The following is an 11,327-nucleotide window of genomic DNA, read 5'->3' on the forward strand; positions in this document are numbered from 1 at the left end:
CCCCTAAGAACGTTGTAAACATTTTAATTACTTTTACTGAAATGATTTGGCAAACTATGGGCCATATGGAAGGCGCAATATGAATGATTAATAAATATAAAGTGCTTATTTTACCTTTCATTAATACAATTGGTTATGGTAAGCCAAAGAATCATTAAAGAAAAAAAGATGCTAAGTGAGAGTTTCACTTACCAAATTCCTCTCCCTAGAGATAAATTATCTCAGTTAGGGACAAGAGAGCTAAGAAGGTGGGAGGGAAAAGGTCTAAGGCAACCTAAAGACTCGGAACCTGGTTGGAGGAAGTCCAAGAGAGGAAATGAAATTGGTTCCTCAGATAGTAGAGGTTCTTGAGCTAGTTGGCTAGTGGAATATCCTGTTAGACTTGTAAGGCCTGTAACAAACCTAAACAAACCTAGTGTGGTCACAAAGTTCTAGGAAGACCTATTTTGGTCCCTGTCAAAAAACTGTTCTAGAAGTGATCTGGCTTAGGTGGAGTACTGGTAAAGGATAACTGAACTCATTGGTTGGGTGGATCAATCTTTTCTCCTCAATAATTCTGTGGTAGCCTAACTAAATTGAAGTCAGATAAGTATTCTTCTACCGTGTTATGTTTCTAACAGAATATGAACAATTCTTTTTATGTCTGTATTTTCTAGTTGGAAGATAAAGGATTCGTCATGAATGAATCTTAATAATGGATAAAAGATGTTTCAGTATTGTTTTTATTTACCGTATAAGTTTAATAATAATCAACGTTCATAAGTAATGGCGCAGGCTTGGTTAGATCCAAGCTGGAATGGACCTTGGCCTATTAGACTGGAATAGTCCAGAGCCCAAATAATAGAATCTGGAGAACGATGGTAGGTCCTCGGTTAGGAACCCACCAAGAATTATAGATTTAATGTATTGATAAATACGTATATAAAATATAAATATGTACGGATAAACGCATATATAGAATATAAATATAACGCATATCAACCCATCAAGAGATAATAAAAGAAGGCTTGAAACAAACACAAGAAATATACAAATTTGCAAAAAATCTAGCTTAGGTATACAATCGAATCTCAAAACAAAAGTTTGTTGTTTTCTTTTTTTCAATGCGAGGAACCAACAAGAAATACAAGAGAAATCAAAACCTTTATACCTACAACAAATTATTACAAATCCAAAAGCTGGAAGCTGATCAAGCATAGTAACAGACAGACAACATCCAGCAGGAGTGGGACAAAAAATAGTCTGTTGCATAATCCAGGAACAATGGTGTATTTTAATGAAAACAAACCATACTTCAATTTCCAGAAATAACAGTTACAAAACCGACAACACATCATTGGTCAATCAGTGAAAAGTCTTATATTCATTACAAAACCCATATAAATAACAAAATAATATATAATATATAATAGTTCGACATCCAGACCCATAATATTATTAAGGAACCCTCGACAAGAGGCCAAAGCCTTTGAAAGTAACTAAGCTCAAATAACTTGAAATAGGGTCAACAACCAAACTCATGGTAATAGTTCTACAATTACAAATAACCTATTCAAAGAATCCAAAACTCTTTAATTGGGTTGGATTCAAGTCAACTTGTAAACAAAGAAGATGGGAATCTAGGGTTAGAGAAACCTGAGAACGAATTGCGATAAGTGTAACTTTCTATCTCGGTAATATGCTTAGTGGATACGTACACAATTGCCAAGAGAGGAATTAGAAAAACAATACAAATGGAAAAATGAACAATACATGAAATTCTAGTGAGGATTTGCAACTGATACTAATACATGGAAATGACCTAGAAGTATTCCAGGAGGAAACCCTATTACAAACCAGTGGAAAGGCATTAGCTTTAAGACCAAAATGAAGACTTGTAGAAACTTAAATTAATTGAATAGGAGGATAATTTGTACTACCTTGTCTAGCTAAACTAGAAGAATATGTTAGAAAATGGAAGACAAATTAGAATGATACTTACAAACTAAAATTAGCAGCTCACAAGTGAGCAAGCTACACCTGTAGACTACCCAAGCAATACTGCTCTATTCAATTAATCATAAAATCAGAAATATATAAGTTTACATTCAATTTAGGGAGATCAAAACTATCTCCTAGAAAATAGGAATTAACTCTAATCTAAGACACACACACAACCATGAAACAAACTTTCTCCATTAATTTCAACTCTCCCCACTAATGGAGAAAGGATTCACTTTCACACCTAACATCTCCCTAAATAATTCAAGTTTAATCTTCCCAAGAGGATTGGTGATGATATCAACTGCATTTTTATAGGTGTTACAATATTCAAGAAAAATCTCTTTGGACTAAACCTTTTCTCTCACAAAATGAAATTGAGTATCTATATGTTTTGTGCTTTTATGAAAAACAAGATTATTTGCCAGCTTGATTGAACATTGGTTGTCACATTTAATCGCTGTAGCATCCTTTTGTTCTTCTCCTACATCATGAAGAAGTCTTCTAAACCAAATTGCGTCACAAGTGGCTGCACATACAACCTGATACTCTGTTTCTGCTGATGATAAAGATATAATACTCTGCTTTTCACTGCTCCAAGAAATGACCCCAGACCCAATATTGAAAGCATACCTAGTTATAGATCTTATATCGTCCAAATCTCTAGCCCAATCTGAATCTGAATAACCTGCTAGTTGAACATCAAAAGAATCATTATATTCAATGCTAAAATTTATGGTTCCTTGAAGATACCTTAGGACACCTTTTCCTACCACCCAATGATTTTCAAGAGGTTTTGTCGTGATTTGACTCAGGACACTGATTCAATATGCTAATTTAGGTCTAGTTGTAGTCAAATAAATCAAACTTCCAACTAGTTGTCTATATAGTGTAGCATCCACCTCTTTAGAACCATCATCACTTTGAAATTTAACATTTTGTTGTATAGGTACTGAAACAACTTTATACTGATCCATTCTGAATTTCTTCAACAATTCCCTGGCATACTTTCCTTGAGTAACAAAAGTCTGGTCAGTATCTCTCCAGACTTCAAGACCCAAACAATAATGTAGTTCTCCAAGGTCTTTCATTTCAAATACTCGTTACATCTACACTTTAATTTCTTCAACCAATTCATCAAAATTTCCAATAACAATTAAAATCCTCGACATATAAGGAAATAAACACAATCTTCCCCTTTGAATCAAATGCGGTATACAAATTTGGATCATTTTTACTTCTCTTATAACCATCTTGTAAGAAGAAAGAGTCTATTTTCTCATACCAATATCTGGGAGCCTGTTCAATCCATACAATTCCTTCTTTAATTTATTAACCAAGTGTTCTTGCCCCTTTTTAATGAACCCTTCAGGTTGTGTTAAATATACCTCTTCCTTCAACTCTCCATTTAGAAAATAAGATTTTACATCTAGCTGGTGTAAACTCCAATGGTACTTTGTAGCTAGAGCTTAAAATCCTAATAGTATTTAACTTAGCTACAGGAGCAAAAACCTCCTCATAATCAATTCCTTCTTTCTGTGAGTATCCTTTGGCCACCGACCTAGCTTTATATTTGTCTACACTACCATCTGCTTTGAACTTAGGTTTATATAACCATTTGCAACCTATGGGCTCTTTTTCTTTTGGAAGTTAAACTAATTCCTGGGTTTTGTTTTTAATTATGGACTCATACTCTTCTTTCATAGCTGACCTCCATTCATCATACTAATTGGCTTCATTATAATTCATGGGCTCAACAAGATTTAAGAGTTTAGTCATAAGAACATAATATTTGTACCCTGCAGGTAAGTGAGTTTGCCTTCTTGATCTCCTTGGTAGAAGACTTGCCTCAATTCTGGCCTGTGTGATTTCTTACTCTCCTATGAGTGGAGTTCGACTACTGAATGTGTCTACATCACTAGATTCCTCTTTCTACTGTTGTTGCTGTAAATGACTATCTTTGGCTTCATCATTGCTGTCATCAATCAGTAAAGGCATGTGCCACTCCTCACAACTTTTGTCATTATTCCCTTCATCAACCTGTTTATGGAAGATAACATCTCTACTCACAAATTCCTTGTGAGTAGATGGATTAAACATCTTATATGCTTTGAAATTAGACAATACCCTACAAATATGCATTTTATAGCTTTAGCATCCAATTTCTTCCTATCTTCCTTAGGAATGTGTGCAAAATATTTAGAACCAAATACTCTTAAGTGATGGACTGCAGGTTTAAAACCATACAAAGCCTCAAATGGAGTCTTGAGATCAAGACACCTAGTTGGACTTTTGTTCTTTAAGTAAATTGCAGTACTAATTGCTTCTGCCCAAAAACCATTGGATAGGTTCTTACCTTTCATCATGCTGCGTGCACACTCCACCAGAGTTCTGTTCTTTCTTTTTGCAACCCCATTCTTTTATGGAGTGTGGGGTACTGTAAACTATTGTGTTATTCTATTATCTTTGCAATATTTGATGAAGTTTCCAAGCCTGTATTCTCCCCCTTGATTTGAGCGGAGAATTTTAATGAATTTCCCTATCTGCTTTTCAACCATGTTTCTAAATTCTTTAAAATACTTGAAAGCATCACTTTTCCTTCTAAGAAAGTACACCGAGACATATCTTCATCAATAAATAGCAAAAAATAATAAAATCCACCTAAGGACCTTGTCTGCATAGGTCTACAAATTTCAGTATGCACAAGTTCGAGTATATATTTCTTTCTCCCACTTAAGCTGGAGGGAAATTCATCCCTGTCCATTTTTCCAAGTGCAAATCCTTCACAATCAATATCTTCATTTCTTAAAATAGGAATTCCATCAACCTTGTTTCTGCAACAACAATAAGTCATGAAGGTTGATGTGACCAAACCTTTGATGTTAAATACTATTTGTTGTCATAGTCATTGAAGTTAAAGCTTGATGTTGCATGCTTGTAAGATTCAACTTATACAAGCCTTCAACTCGTACTCTTGATGTGACCGACCTTTGATGATCCAACAAATCCTTTATAACACAATAAGTTTTGAAAAAATCTATCTTTAAATTCTGATATCTAATCATGGAGACAGAGATCAAATTATTTTTAATACCAAGTACATACATGACATTCTGGATGCGCCTCATATTACCATTAGGAAATATCACAGGAATATATCGATACCCTTTAATATGATATGCTCAGTCATCTCCAAGGTAGATGTTAGCACCGTTGTTGGTCTCCTTAAAATTTTTATTCCAGTGTTTATTACCTGTCATATGAGTGGATGCTCTAGAATCCACAAACCAAGTTTCAGCCTCATCGGTCTCAGCAGAATGAGAAGCATGAGACACAAATAATTTAAGGTCTTGATTCAGATCATCGCCAAAAAAATGCCCCGTATGCCTCTTGTGTCTATGTATGGTTTGATCGGTCTTCTTTTTATAACAATCTCTAGCAATATGACAAGTTATGCAACAACAAAAACACTTAATTCTTGAATCATTTCTAGCAGATGACATATCTTGAAATGATTTTTTTTGGGATGGACCACCGCTTCTATGTCCTCCTCCTATTTTCCCTTTGAAGAACTTTTTATTTGTCACCAATGCTAGATCTGCATTCTGAGGCTTCAGATTCATACGCCTCTCTTCTTCCTGCATCAAAATCCCTATCAACTATTCAAAGGTGGGAGATTTCTACCTTGTTGCAAGCCTTGTAATGAACATCTGATAATCCTCTGTCGTGCCATTTAAAATAATCGTGACGAGATCAGTGTTGGACACTTTCTCCCATATGTCGTCCAACTTGTCTCTCAGTTATTTAATCCATGCGATTAATGCATAAATAGATTCATTCTCCTCCATTCTAATGGAGAGAATATTACTCTTCAGAAACAACAAACGATTTGTATTTTTTGTTTCATACAAATCCTTGAGTGTCACCCAAATGTCATTAGCGGTTTTGAATTCTCAGATATGAGGGATTATGTTGTCTTTTACCGACATATTCAATAACAAATTCACTTTATTTTCCCTCTTTTCCCAATCTTGAACTAATGCGACCTTGGCACCACCGGCTATAGTCAACATTGCTTCATCTCCATTTGCAATTGTCCATGCACTCGAACCCTCGAGCAATGTATGCAACTTGAACTTCCAGTTGGTGTAATTTGACCCATCGATCTTATTGATCTCATTAAGGTACGTCTCTGCAATGTGGTGCTAAGCTTATACATATTTTTCCCTGGGTGTATTACAACACAAAATGCAGGGCTTGTTAAGAGACAAATGCTAAGATGACTTTCATGGTTTGTCTATTTGCTAATTTGAGGCTGAAATTATTGCAACTTCCCCATCATAAACAAAATTTCCCCTGCTTGTTTTTTATGTTCTTTTTTGAACTTTGTTAAAACCCTAGATAACAATGAAAGTAGCAAACCACAACATTTGAAATTTCATTTGAAGGCCAAACAATAAATTTTCCATTACTAGGGCTCGCTTTTTTTCACTTTCAGCTTTTAAAAAAGAGAGTACAAAGGACAACTCAACAATCTATAAATCATATTTTCATTTCTTAAGCTATGATTTTCTTGTCTATACTTATTTGGAGATATCTACAACTTTTCCAATTTTTTGTTTTTAACTTTTAAAAAATGCATCATATATTTCATTAATGCACAAGAAAACATACATCATATAGTCTTACATTACTATGTCTTAGACTTGTAGCAGAGTTATGAGAGTTTTCCCTTCCAATATAGGAAACAAGGGCAACATGATCGCTTTCACATCCACTGCAATAAAGTTTAATTGCACTAGCAACTAATTTTATGTTTTCCTCTACAACCAATAGGTTTTGTACAAATTTTCAACAAACATGGTGAGAACCTATTCATTGGTACAATATCCTTATAAACACTACAAACCTCTGTTTAGGATAGAATTAAGAGAATTGATTTCATCTATATAGAATTTATGAAAGAAGTCATGTTTGATCCTTTTTTTTGGATGTATTGCACTTTTGGTTAAACGACAACATATGTTGCCTAAATGCAATGAAATGTTTTCTGCCGGTGGTTACTTTGTGATGAGTTGGGTGGTATGGAACTTGCATGCATTTTATGGTGAGGCAAAAGTTTCCAAATCCATGTTGTGGGATGCGTCAAGGGGCTCATGGATCTATATGGAAGGAACATTTGGCTCAACAATAATGAGAATGTACAATGTTATGCTTGTAGGTAAAAATTTGTTGCTCACAAAAAATAAAATATATGGAACTTCCAATGTATACAACATGAGGCTTCTACAAGGCTAAGATGGAGCCAAAACTCTTGTTATGAAGATTCATACATAGAAGTTTTTGGATCCAAGGGAGGCATCATCTTTTTATTGAGTAAGAGAAGAATCCCACAATTTGATTTCCTAGAATTCAAAGGCTTGCTATTATTATTCTATTTTGAAGTGTATCTCTGAGGCTTCCAAAACGCTAAGATGGAGCCAAACCCTTGCCATGAATATTTGTAGATAGAATTTTTTGGGGACAAGGGAGCCATCATATCTTTATTGAGTAAGAGAAGAATCCCACAATTTGATTTGCTAGAATTCAAAGTCTTGCTATTATTATTTTATTATGAAGTATATCTTGGAAGCAGAAGTCATGCTTCTAAAAAATTGCAATGTAAGGCAAGAAAGCCTTAACGAAACATTTCAGTGGGCGTAGTATTTTCCTAGATCAATGCGACCATTGTACAAAGGTTTGTTCACAATTTATGATAAACACTGAGAATTCAAGGTGCAATCGTGTTCATTGACCTATGCATATTGTGATGGAGGGCTACCTCACCATAAATTTAGATATTGAAAAGCTCGAACTGAGAAGAATTGACCCAAACATAAATAAGAACCCATGTCAACATAAATAACCCTATCTATATCTAAGTTTCATGGAAGCAGATACTGAATTATTTCAATAGTTAGGATTTGATTATAGTGAAAGGATATATAAAAAATATGATAGTTGAAAAGCCCCATGAACTACAAACAAATAAAATTCAGATCTTTGAATATGTATTGCTCCCGTTCACTTCAACAATTCAAAAATGAAAAAACTTAGATTTGTGAGTTTTTAGGATGGAGGGTGTCTATTTCACAGGCCATTTGATGGGCTTCCTCCTCCAAAGAGTTAATAACTTGTGGACTTAGTTAGAGATTCTCTTAGGGTGACCCATTAAACGACTCTTCTTCCCTCTCCAAAAAGTCAATAACTTATGGACCTAGTTAGGGATTCTCTCAAGGTCCCAATTCCACACCCATTAAACGACTCTTCTTCCTTCTTCAAAAAGTCAATAACTCGTGGACCTAGCTAGGGATTTTCTCAGGGTCCCAATTCCACACCCATGAAACTTCTCCTCCAAAAAGTCAACAGCTTATGGACCTAGTTAGGGACTCCTCCTCCTCCTCTTTAGTCCCAATTCCACACTCATTAAACTATGTATCTAAAATGGAGTATCCTCCCCCTCCTCCTCCTCCTCGGGTCCCAATTCCACACCCATTAAACAATGTATCTAAAATGGAGTATCCTCCTCCTCCTTCTCCTCAGGTATCTAAAATGGAGTATCCTCCTCCTCCTCCATTAAACAATGTATTTAAAATGGAGTATCCTCCTCCTCCTCCTCCTCCCCCTACCCCCAAACCCATTAAATGATGTATCTAAAATGGATCATCATCCTCCTCCTCCATTAAATGATGTATCTAGAAATAAAGTAAACTTCCCAATTCTACACCCATTGAAGGATGTCCTCCTCCTCCATAACTTGTGGACCTAGTTAGGGATTCCCTCAGGTCCCAATTGCACACCCATTAAACGATGTGTCTAAAATGGAGTAAAATCCATGACCATGCCCATTCAATTTATTATTAACCACATCACCCTACCTACATCTATCTAACATAGTAAGGTTTGCAGAAGCAACATATACTGAACTTTGTTTCTGCTGCTTTGGTTGATTAATGCAGGATTTCCGTTGAAGGAAGAGTTTGTACCAATATTACCAGGTTATGCGTGCAGGTTGATGCACCTGTGAAGCATGTTTCAAGCTGCTCTCTAAATCTTAAGAGCTGCCATCGACGTTCCTCATTTTTCGTTGTGAGGCTTAGGCCAAATGATGGGCATCACATACTGGAAGACTTTTTCTAACTAATATAGAAGCCCCCCAATTAGGTTTGAAATTCAGTTTACTTGTTTAGCATGGTTTTAATTAAATTTCAAGTTTTTTAGATAAAAATTTGATAACACTAAAATCCACACAAATCAAGTAAACTATATCTCATAAATATCAAAATTAATTATATATTTATACATTTGAAAGTCCTTCATTTATTAACATATATACTAAAATATTTTATAATCTGATTTAAACTTCCATGTTTTTAAGGTAAAGTGTAACTTTGCATCATTAAATTAATTAATATATTAACAATTGCCTCTAACAGTGCAAAGGTTCATTAGAAAAAATAAAAAATTTAGAAAAATCATCTTAGAAAAACTAAATTAAAAAACCCTAATTTCTAATAAAAATAAATATTATATAAAAATTATATTTTATAAAAATTTCTTATTTTAATTTTTAATTTATTTTATCATATTAATTATATTACAGAGAAAAAGGGGAAAGGATAGATTTGACTCAAAATCGAAGAAGAAAACTAAATTTGAATCCACCAATATTCATTACTCATTCAATTAAGTGTTTATAATTTTTTTTTTTAATATAATGTTTGCAAGTTTAATACAAAGAAGTTTGTAAAATAATAATGGCTATTTTTTTTTTTGCCATATTATTTTGGATTGATGGCTCTATTCGTATCACAAACGCAGTGTTTTAGATGTGGTTCTCACACATTTGTTTTAACCTTTGGTCATAACAAAGAGTAGATGTGGCTCTCACACATTTGCTTTAACCTTTGGTGATAACAAAGAGTAGATGTATAGAGTGTTCTAGTAAGAGTGTATTTTTTAAAATATTTAAATAATTTATTTATTATTTCATGTAGCAGCAAGGTAATAATGTATTTAAAAAAAAATAATATTGATATTGAATTTAAGTTGTCTAAAAAATTTGAATTTTTTTCAAAGTTAACATTATAAACTAAAATTTATTATTTTTAAACTATATTTAAATTCATTTATCTAAAATAATATTAGTTCAATTCTTTCACCTTTCATTATGTAATGATGGTAGATGTACTTCACTATTAATTAATATTGTACAATTTAATGTCAGGTATAATAATACATTTAAAAATTATTATTTTAAAATCTTATTCATGAATGATGCTTTTATAAGTGGCGCTTTGTTTGATATAATTTATGGCCCGACTCGTAACTTTATTAATATTTAACGAAATGGTAAAAATTATAAAATTATATAAAACTACATAATCTTTCGAGTATAGCATAATGAACTTGCGAATGATGCTCGTTTACATGACGTTTTGTTTGATATATCATTTAAGTGGTTGCCCTTCATTTTATTAATATTTTAAATATTTTAACAATGACGCTAATAAAATTATAAATTAGATAATTTTTTGAATTTAGGATAATGAATTTATATTTTTAATTTAATTTTTTAAATATCAATTATTTTATTAATGATGTGTATTAAATTGATATATATATATATATATATATATATATATATATATATATATATATATATATATATATTAATTGATTTTTAAGTTGAAAGTAAGAATCATTTGTTTATTATTAATTGATGTTGACATTAAATTTAAGTTGTCCAAAAATTTATAAAATTTTTCCAAAGTTTAGCATTATAATTTAAAATTTATTATTTTTAAACCATATTTAAATTCATTTATCTAAAATACTATTGGTTCAATTCTTTCACCTCTTATTATGTAATGATACAGATGTACTTTACTATTAATTAATATTTACAATTTAATGTACAACTTCCACTATAAAATGACAGATGTACTCCATCATTAATATAATTTATATTGTACTTGTCTCCACCTTGTTTCCGCACTAAGACCCCACATATCCTAACCAAGTGTAATATTAGATAGCAGGTTATCACACGAATTCTGACATCTGGTCATAGAGTCTAATAAGCATTAATACCCACAAGTTCTGAGGACATGTACTCCAAGAAAAGCGATGGCCAAGTTCAATAAATTACAATGGGCACACGTTTCCTAGCCCACAAGTTTCCTTTATATTTAGGAGGACAGATATCCTAATAAATGCGATCTAACAACTACCAGAAATATACAAAAATCTTAGAGGGGGCAAGGGTAATAAGCATTCAATCTTTAATAATGTATTAGTTGAGATAC

Source organism: Pinus tabuliformis, chromosome 2_1 (assembly GCF_031772625.1).
Source record: "Pinus tabuliformis cultivar Carrire ecotype Pingquan chromosome 2_1, CPIR1, whole genome shotgun sequence".
Taxonomy (NCBI): domain Eukaryota; kingdom Viridiplantae; phylum Streptophyta; class Pinopsida; order Pinales; family Pinaceae; genus Pinus; species Pinus tabuliformis.